General features: G+C 42.4%; 1 non-coding gene across 1 annotated transcript; it reads left to right on the forward strand.

Annotated features, from left to right (window-relative positions):
- The first annotated feature begins 8277 nt into the window (after window positions 1-8277).
- Window positions 8278-8385, forward strand: LOC112739546 (small nucleolar RNA R71). Its single transcript, XR_003170479.1, has one exon. It is a non-coding gene; the product is annotated as a small nucleolar RNA R71 (small nucleolar RNA).
- The last annotated feature ends 541 nt before the right edge of the window (window positions 8386-8926 follow it).

An 8926-nucleotide genomic window follows, 5' to 3' on the forward strand; every position in this document is an offset into this window, starting at 1 on the left:
CCAGGTTGTAACGTATTTCTGGCGTTCAACTCTGGTTTGTGACTTGTTTCTGGCGTTTAACTCCAGACAGCAACGTAGAACTGGCATTCAACGCCCTTTTACGTCGTCTTAACTCGGCCAAAGTATGGACTATTATACATTGCTGAAAAGCCCTGGATGTCTACTTTCCAACGCAATTGGAAGCGCGCCATTTTGAGTTCTGTAGCTCCAGAAAATCCACTTTGAGTGCAGGAAGGTCAGAATCCAACAGCATCAGCAGTCCTTCTTCAACCTCTGAATCTGATTTTTGCTCAAGTCCCTCAATTTCAGCCAGAAAATACCTGAAATCTCAGAAAAACACACAAACTCATAGTAAAGTCCAGAAATATGAATTTAACATAAAAACTAATGAAAACATCCCTAAAAGTAACTAGATCCTACTAAAAACATACTAAAAACAATGCCAAAATGCGTATAAATTATCCACTCATCAAGCATCCCTTTCGATGAAGGGAAATTCAAAATTGCATTCCATGAACTCGAATTCGAACGGATAAAGCTCAAAAAGATATTGCCTGAGTTAACATTCCAGTTCAACGAGGATGAGTGCCCACAGATTCGAGAGAAGATTGAACAAAGGGGTTGGCAAAGGCTCACGAACCCAGAAGCAAGGATAAATGCAAACCTCATCAAAGAGTTCTATGCAAATGTGGTCAGAGAAGACAAAACCAAGGCCCCCACCTTCAAAAGTTATGTGAGAGAAACAGAGGTGGATTTCAGCCCCAATGCCATAACAAGGACTCTTCAGTTGAAATCGCCATATTTTGATGAGCCCAATTATCATGTAAGAATAAGTAATGGCCCCGACAATGATGAACTTGAAGAAATTGTGAACGATATGTGTGTTATAGGATATGACTGGGAAAGGTATTCGGATAGGAGACCCGGTTCATCAGGAGAGGAGACCTCATCCTAGAAGCCAAGGGATGGTTTGAGCTCGTGAGGAAATCTATCCTTCCAGCCGCGAACAATTCTGAGGTTAACACTACTCGAGCTACTATGGTACATTGCTTAATAAAGGGTGGAGGCATCAATGTGCACGAGATTATAGCTGAGGGGATTCAAGAGTCAGCCGAGAAGAATGATCTGGGTGCTAGACTTTGGTACCCTAGCACCATTCTTAGACTGTGTACGAAAGCCAAGGTAGTCTTCGAGGACAGCAATCCAAGTTGGGTAAACCCTGGAAGGTCAGTCACGCTACAACGTATAACTTATGTGGCACCTACCCAACAACAAAGAAGGCCTCAAATAGGGAAAAGAACATCACAAGAGGGACCTCACCGAGAAGAAGCTCATCAAGAAGAATACCAGCAAGAAGAGTACTATGATCCAACCAACATAAACTTGAATCACATTCACGGAGCCATTGAGGAGCTAGCAAGGAGTTATATGGAGGGACAAGAACAACAACTGCACATTCAAGCCCAAAGGATGGATCGTCAAGAAGAACTGCTCTCTAATTGGATGGGTCAGCAGAGGGAGTGGCAGAAGCAACAAATGGAGCAGCAACAAGAGCAATACTCCCAGCTCACTCAAGCCATCAATCAAGTGACTGAAAGGCAAGAGCGTCAAGACAAACGCCTTCAAGAACTCAACCAACATCATCTAGCTCAAACAAAAGCATTCAATGAGTTCAGCATGCTCAATGAGGGACGATGGTGCACGAAATTGTGATGTCCAGGCTCGAACAATCCCTGGTAATGGCTCCAAAGCTTGGTGCTCTGATCTTAATTCATAATTGTCACAACTTCGATACAACTAACCAGCAAGTGCACTGGGTCGTCCAAGTAATACCTTACGTGAGTAAGGGTCGAATCCCACGGAGATTGTTGGTATGAAGCAAGCTATGGTCACCTTGCAAATCTCAGTCAGGCGGATTTAAACATGATACTTTATTAGATTAAAATAAACAGTAAAAGTGATAGAGATACTTATGTAGATTCATTGGCAGGAATTTCAGATAAGCGAATGGGGATGCTTTTCGTTCCTCTGGACCTCTGCTTTCCTGCTATCTTCATCCAATCAGTCTTACTCCTTTCCATGGCTGGCTTTATGTGATACATCACCACTGTCAATGGCTACTTTCGGTCATCTCTCGGGAAAATGATCCAATGCCCTGTCACGGCACGGCTAATCGTCTGGAGGCATCACCCTTGTCAATGGCTTCATCTTATCCTCTCAGTGAATAATATGCTCACGCACCCTGTCACGGCACGGCTATTCATCTGTCGGTTCTCGATCATGCTGGAATAGGATTTACTATCCTTTTGCGTCTGTCACTAACGCCCTGCAATCGCGAGTTAGGAGCCCGTCACAGTCATTCAATCATTGAATCCTACTCGGAATACCACAGACAAGGTTTAGACTTTCCGGATTCTCTTGAATGCCGCCATCATTCTAGCTTACGCCACGAAGATTCTGGTTAGGAGATCTAAGAGATACTCATTCTAGCTTAATTCATGTAGAACAGAAGTGTTTGTCAGGCACGCGTTCATAGGGGGGAAGGATGATGAGCGTCACACATAATCATCACCTTCATCACGTTCTTGGGTGCGAATGGATATCTTAGAAGCGAAATAAGAAGAATTGAATAGAAAACAGTAGTACTTTGCATTAATCTTTGAGGAACAGCAGAGCTCCACACCTTAATCTATGGAGTGTAGAAACTCTACCGTATGAAAATACATAAGTGAAGGTCCAGGCATGGCCGAGATGGCCAGCCCCCTAAAACGTGATCAATAGTCTCCTAAGATGAACAATGGAATAAAACTGAGACTAAAGATACCTAATACAATAGTAAAAGGTCCTATTTATAATAAACTAGCTACGAGGGTTTACATGAGTAAGTAATTGATGCATAAATCCACTTCCGGGGCCCACTTGGTGTGTGTTTGGGCTGAGCTCAAGTGTAACACGTGCAGAGGCCATTTGTGGAGTTGAACGCCAGTTTCTATGCCAGTTTGGGCATTCAACTCTGGTTTTGGATCCTTTTCTGGCGCTGGACGCCAGATTTGGGCAGAAGGCTGGCGTTGAACGCCAGTTTACGTCGTCTATTCTTGGCCAAAGTATAGACTATTATATATTGCTGCAAAGCCCTGGATGTCTAATTTCCAACGCAATTGGAAGCGCGCCATTTCGAGTTCTGTAGCTCCAGAAAATCCACTTTGAGTGCAGGGAGGTCAGAATCCAACAGCATCAGCAGTCCTTTTTCAACCTCTGAATCTGATTTCTGCTCAAGTCCCTCAATTTCAGCCAGAAAATACCTGAAATCACAGAAAAACACACAAAATCATAGTAAAGTCCAGAAATGTGAATTTAACATAAAACCTAATGAAAACATCCCTAAAAGTAACTAGATCCTACTAAAAACATACTAAAAACAATGTCAAAAAGCGTATAAATTATCCGCTCATCACAACACCAAACTTAAATTGTTGCTTGTCCCCAAGCAACTGAAAATCAAATAGGATAAAAAGAAGAGAATATACTATAAATTCCAAACTATCAATGAAACAGAGCTTCAATCATATGAGCGGGACTTATAGCTTTTTGCCTCTTGAATAGTTTTGGCATCTCACTTTATCCATTGAAGTTTAGAATGATTGGCATCTATAGGAACTTCAGATTTCGAATAGTGTCATTGACTCTCCTAGTTCAGTATGATGATTCTTGAACACAGCTTCTTTATGAGTCTTGGCCGTGGCCCTAAGCACTTTGTTTTCCAGTATTACCACCGGATACATAAATGCCACAAACACATAATTGGGTGAACCTTTTCAGATTGTGACTCAGCTTTGCTAAAGTCCCCAATTAGAGGTGTCCAGGGTTCTTAAGCACACTCTTTGTTTTTGCTTTGGACCTTGACTTTAACCGCTCAGTCTCAAGTTTTCACTTGACACCTACACGCCACAAGCACATGGTTAGGGACAGCTTGGTTTAGCCGCTTAGACCAGGATTTTATTCCTTTAGGCCCTCCTATCCACTGATGCTCAAAGCCTTGGGATCCTTTTTATTTGCCCTTGCCTTTTGGTTTTAAGGGTTATTGGCTTTTTCTGCTTGCTTTTTCTTTTTCTTTCTATTTTTTTTTCGCCTATTTTTTTTTCTTTTTTTTTTCTGCAAGCTTTGTTCTTTGCTGCTTTTTCTTGCTTCAAGAATCATTTTTATGATTTTTCAGATTATCAAATAACATGTCTCCTAGTCATCATTCTTTCAAGAGCCAACATATTTAACATTCTTAAACAACAACTTCAAAAGACATATGCACTGTTCAAGCATACATTCAGAAAACAGGAAGCATTGTCACCACATCAATATAATTAAGTTAAGTTCAAGGATAAATTCGAAACTCATGTACTTCTTGTTCTTTTGAATTAAAATAGTTTTTTTATTTAAGAGAGGTGATGGATTCATAGGACATTTATATCTTTAAGACAAAGTTAGAAACTACTAATGATCATGTAATGAAGACACAAACATAGATAAGCACATAACATAGAAAACGAAAAACAGAGAAAGCAAGAACAAGGAATGAATCCACCTTAGTGATGGTGGCGTTTCCTTCTTGAGGAACCAATGATGTCCTTGAGCTCTTCTATGTCTCTTCCTTGTCTTTGTTGCTCCTCCCTCATTGCCTTTTGATCTTCTCTTATTTCATGCAGCATGATAGAGTGCTCTTTATGTTCCACCCTTAGTTGTCCCATATTGGAACTCAATTCTTCTAGGGAGGTGTTGATGTGCTCCCAATAGTTTTGTGGAGGAAAGTGCATTTGAGGCATTTCCGGAATCTCATGGTGATGAGCTTCATACGCCTCTTGAGCTCCATGAGTGGGCTCTCTTGCTTGCTCCATCTTTTTCTTAGTGATGGGCTTGTCCTCTTTGATGAGGATATCTCCCTCTATCAATCCCAGCTGAATTGCATAGGTGGCAAATGAGGTGAGGAAAGGCTAACCTTGCCATGGTGGAGGACTTGTCAGCCACCTTGTAGAGTTCTTGAGGTATAATCTCATGAACTTCCACCTCTTCTCCAATCATGATGCTATGGATCATGATGGCCCGGTCTATAGTAACTTCAGACCGGTTGCTAGTGGGAATGATTGAGCATTGAATGAACTCCAACCATCCTCTAGCTATAGGCTTGAGGTCCAATCTTCTTAGTTGAACCGGCTTGCCTTTGGAGTCAATCTTCCATTGAGCTCCTTCTACACATATGTCCATAAGGACTTGGTCCAACCTTTGATCAAAGTTGACTCTCCTTGTGTAGGGGCGTGCGTTCTCTTCCATGTATGGCAAGTTGAACGCCAACCTCACATTCTCCGGACTAAAATCTAAGTATTTCCCCCGAACCATTGTAACATAGTTCTTTGGATCCGGGTTCTTACTTTGATCATGGTTCTTGGTGATCCATGCATTGGCATAGAACTCTTGAACCATTAAGATGCCGACTTGTTGGATGGGATTTGTTAGAACTTCCCAACCTCTTCTTTGAATTTCATTTCGGATCTCCGGATACTCATTTCTTTTGAGTTTAAAAGGGACCTCAGGGATCACCTTCTTCTTGGCCACAACATCATAGAAGTGGTCTTGATGGGCTTTGGAGATGAATCTTTCCATCTCCCATGACTCGGATGTGGAAGCTTTTATCTTCCCTTTCCCTCTTCTAGAGGATTCTCCGGTCTTAGGTGCCATCAATGGTAATGGAAAAACAAAAAAGCTATGCTTTTACCACACCAAACTTAGAATATTGCTCGCCCTCGAGCAATAAACAAAAGAATAGAAGAAGAAGAAGAAGAAATATGGAGAGGGAGAGGGTGATGTGGTTCGGCCAAGAAGGGTATAGAGGGGTTGTGTTGTGTGAATTTGATGAAGAATGGAGGGCTTTATATAGGGAAGGGAAGGTGGGGAAGGTTTCGGCCATATGGGTGGGTTTGGGTGAGAAATTGGTTTTGAATTTTGAAGGTAGGTGGAGTTTATGAGGTAGGTTTATGGGAAAGAGTGGATAGATGTGAGTGGTGAAGAGGTGATGGGGAAGAGAGATTGAGGTGATTGGTGAAGGGTTTTTTGGGGAAGAGTGTTTATGGGGTTGTGTGAAAGAGAGTGGTGAGAAGAAGTGAGTGGAGGTAGGTGGGGATCCTGTGGGGTCCACAGATCCTGAGTGGATCCTGTGGGGTCCACAGATCCTGAGGTGTTTAAGGAATTTACATCCCTGCACCATTAGGCATGTAAAAATGCCTTTGTATCCAACTTTGGGCGTTCAGCGCCAGGTTGGTGGCCATTTTGGGCGTTCAACGCCCATCTGTGTGCCATGTCTGGCGTTGAACGCCAGAACCATGCCTGTTCTGGCATTCAGCGCCCAGAAGCTGCCCATTTTGGGCGTTCAGCGCCAGAACCATGCTCTGTTCTGGCGTTTGAACGCCAGACAGATGCTCCTCCAGGGTGTGATTTTTCTTCTACCGTTTTTGATTCCGTTTTCAATTTTTCTATTTATTTTGTGACTTCACATGATCATGAACCTAAGAAAACATGAAAAACAATAAAAATAAGAATTAGATAAACATTGGGTTGCCTCCCAACAAGCGCTTCTTTAATGTCAATAGCTTGACAGTGGGCTCTCATGGAGCCTCACAGATGTGCAGAGCTTTGTTGAGACTCTCCAACACCAAACTTAGAGTTTGACTGTGGGGGCTCTGGTTGACTCTGCTTTGAGAGAAGCTTTTCCTGCTTCCTCTCCATGGTTGCAGAGGGAGATCCTTGAGTTTTGAATACAAGGGAGTTCTCATTCCATTGAAGGACTATTTCACCTCTGTCAACATCAATCACAGCTCTTGCTGTGGCCAGGAAAGGTCTTCCTAGGATGATGGATTCATCCTCTTCCTTTCCAGTATCCAGGACTATGAAATCAGTAGGTATGTAAAGGCCCTCAACCTTTACTAATACATCTTCTACTTGTCCATAAGCCTGTCTTCTTGAGCTGTCTGCCATCTCTAGTGAGATTTTAGCAGCTTGCACCCCATAGATTCCCAGTTTCTCTATTACAGAGAGGGGTATGAGGTTTATTCCTGAACCAAGGTCACACAGAGCCTTAAAGATCATGGTGCCTATGGTACAAGGTAATATGAACTTCCCAGGATCCTGTCTCTTCTGAGGCAATGTCAGTTGATCCAGATCACTTAGTTCATTGATGAACAAGGGAGGTTCAACTTCCCAAGCATCAATGCCAAATAATTTGGCATTTAGCTTCATGATTGCACCAAGAAACTTGGCAGTTTGCTCTTCAGTGACATCCTCATTCTCTTCAGAAGAGGAATACTCATCAGAGCTCATGAAGGGCATAAGGAGGCTCAATGGGATCTCTATAGTCTCTAGATGAGCCTCAGAGTCCTTTGATTCCCCAGAGGGAAGCTCCTTATTGATCACTGGACGTCCCAGGAGGTCTTCCTCCTTGGGATTCACGTCCTCTCCTTTCCTCACAGGTTCGGCCATGGCACTTATGTCAATGGCCTTGCACTCTCCTTTTGGGTTCTCTTCTGTATTGCTTGGGAGAGTACTAGGAGGGATTTCAGTGATCCTTTTACTCAGCTGGCCCACTTGTGCTTCCAAATTTCTAATGGAAGACCTTGTTTCATTCATGAAACTTACAGTGGCCTTGGATAGATCAGAGACTAGATTTGCTAAATTAGAAGCATTTTGTTCAGAGTTCTCTGTCTGTTGCTGAGTTGATGATGGAAAAGGCTTGCTATTGCTAAACCTGTTTCTTCCACCATTATTAAAGCCTTGTTGGGGCTTTTGATCCTTCCATGAGAAATTTGGATGATTTCTCCATGTTGAGTTATAGGTGTTTCCATAAGGTTCACCTAAGTAATTTACCTCTGCTATTGCAGGGTTCTCAGGATCATAAGCTTCTTCTTCAGAAGAAGCCTCTTGAGTACTGTTGGATGCAGCTTGCATTCCATGCAGACTCTGAGAAATCATATTGACTTGCTGAGTCAATATTTTGTTCTGAGCCAATATGGCATTCAGAGTATCAACTTCAAGAACTCCCTTCTTCATAGGCGTCCCATTACTTACAGGATTCCTTTCAGAAGTGTACATGAACTGGTTATTAGCAACCATGTCAATGAGTTCTTGAGCTTCTGCAGGCGTTTTCTTTAGGTGAATGGATCCACCTGCAGAAGTGTCCAGTGACATCTTTGATAGCTCAGATAAACCATCATAGAATATATCCAGGATGGTCCATTCTGAAAGCATGTCAGAAGGACACTTTTTGGTCAACTGTTTGTATCTTTCCCAAGCTTCATAGAGAGATTCACCTTCTTTCTGTCTGAAGGTTTGAACATCAGCTCTAAGCTTGCTCAGCTTTTGAGGAGGAAAGTACTTGGCTAAGAAAGCCGTGACCAGCTTATCCCAAGAGTTCAGGCTGTCTTTGGGTTGAGAATCCAACCATAATCTAGCTCTGTCTCTTACAGCAAAAGGGAAAAGCATGAGCCTGTAGACTTCAGGATCTATTCCATTAGTCTTAACAGTATCACATATTTGCAAGAATTCAGTTAAGAACTGAAAGGGATCTTCAGATGGATGTCCATGAAACTTGCAGTTCTGCTGCATCAGAGAAACTAATTGAGGTTTCAGCTCAAAGTTGTTTGCTCCAATGGCAGGAATGGAGATGCTTCTTCCATGTAAATTGGAATTAGGTGCAGTAAAGTCACCAAGCATCTTCCTTACATTATCATTATTTTCGGCTGCCATCTCCTCTGCCTGTTCGAAAATTTCTGAAAGGTTATCTCTGGATTGTTGTATTTTAGCTTCTCTTAATTTTCTCTTCAGAGTCCTTTCAGGTTCTGAATCTGCTTCCACAAGAATGTTCTTATCCTTGCTCCTGCTCATATGACAA

The sequence above is a fragment of the Arachis hypogaea genome, chromosome 13, assembly GCF_003086295.3.
Source record: "Arachis hypogaea cultivar Tifrunner chromosome 13, arahy.Tifrunner.gnm2.J5K5, whole genome shotgun sequence".
NCBI lineage: Eukaryota > Viridiplantae > Streptophyta > Magnoliopsida > Fabales > Fabaceae > Arachis > Arachis hypogaea.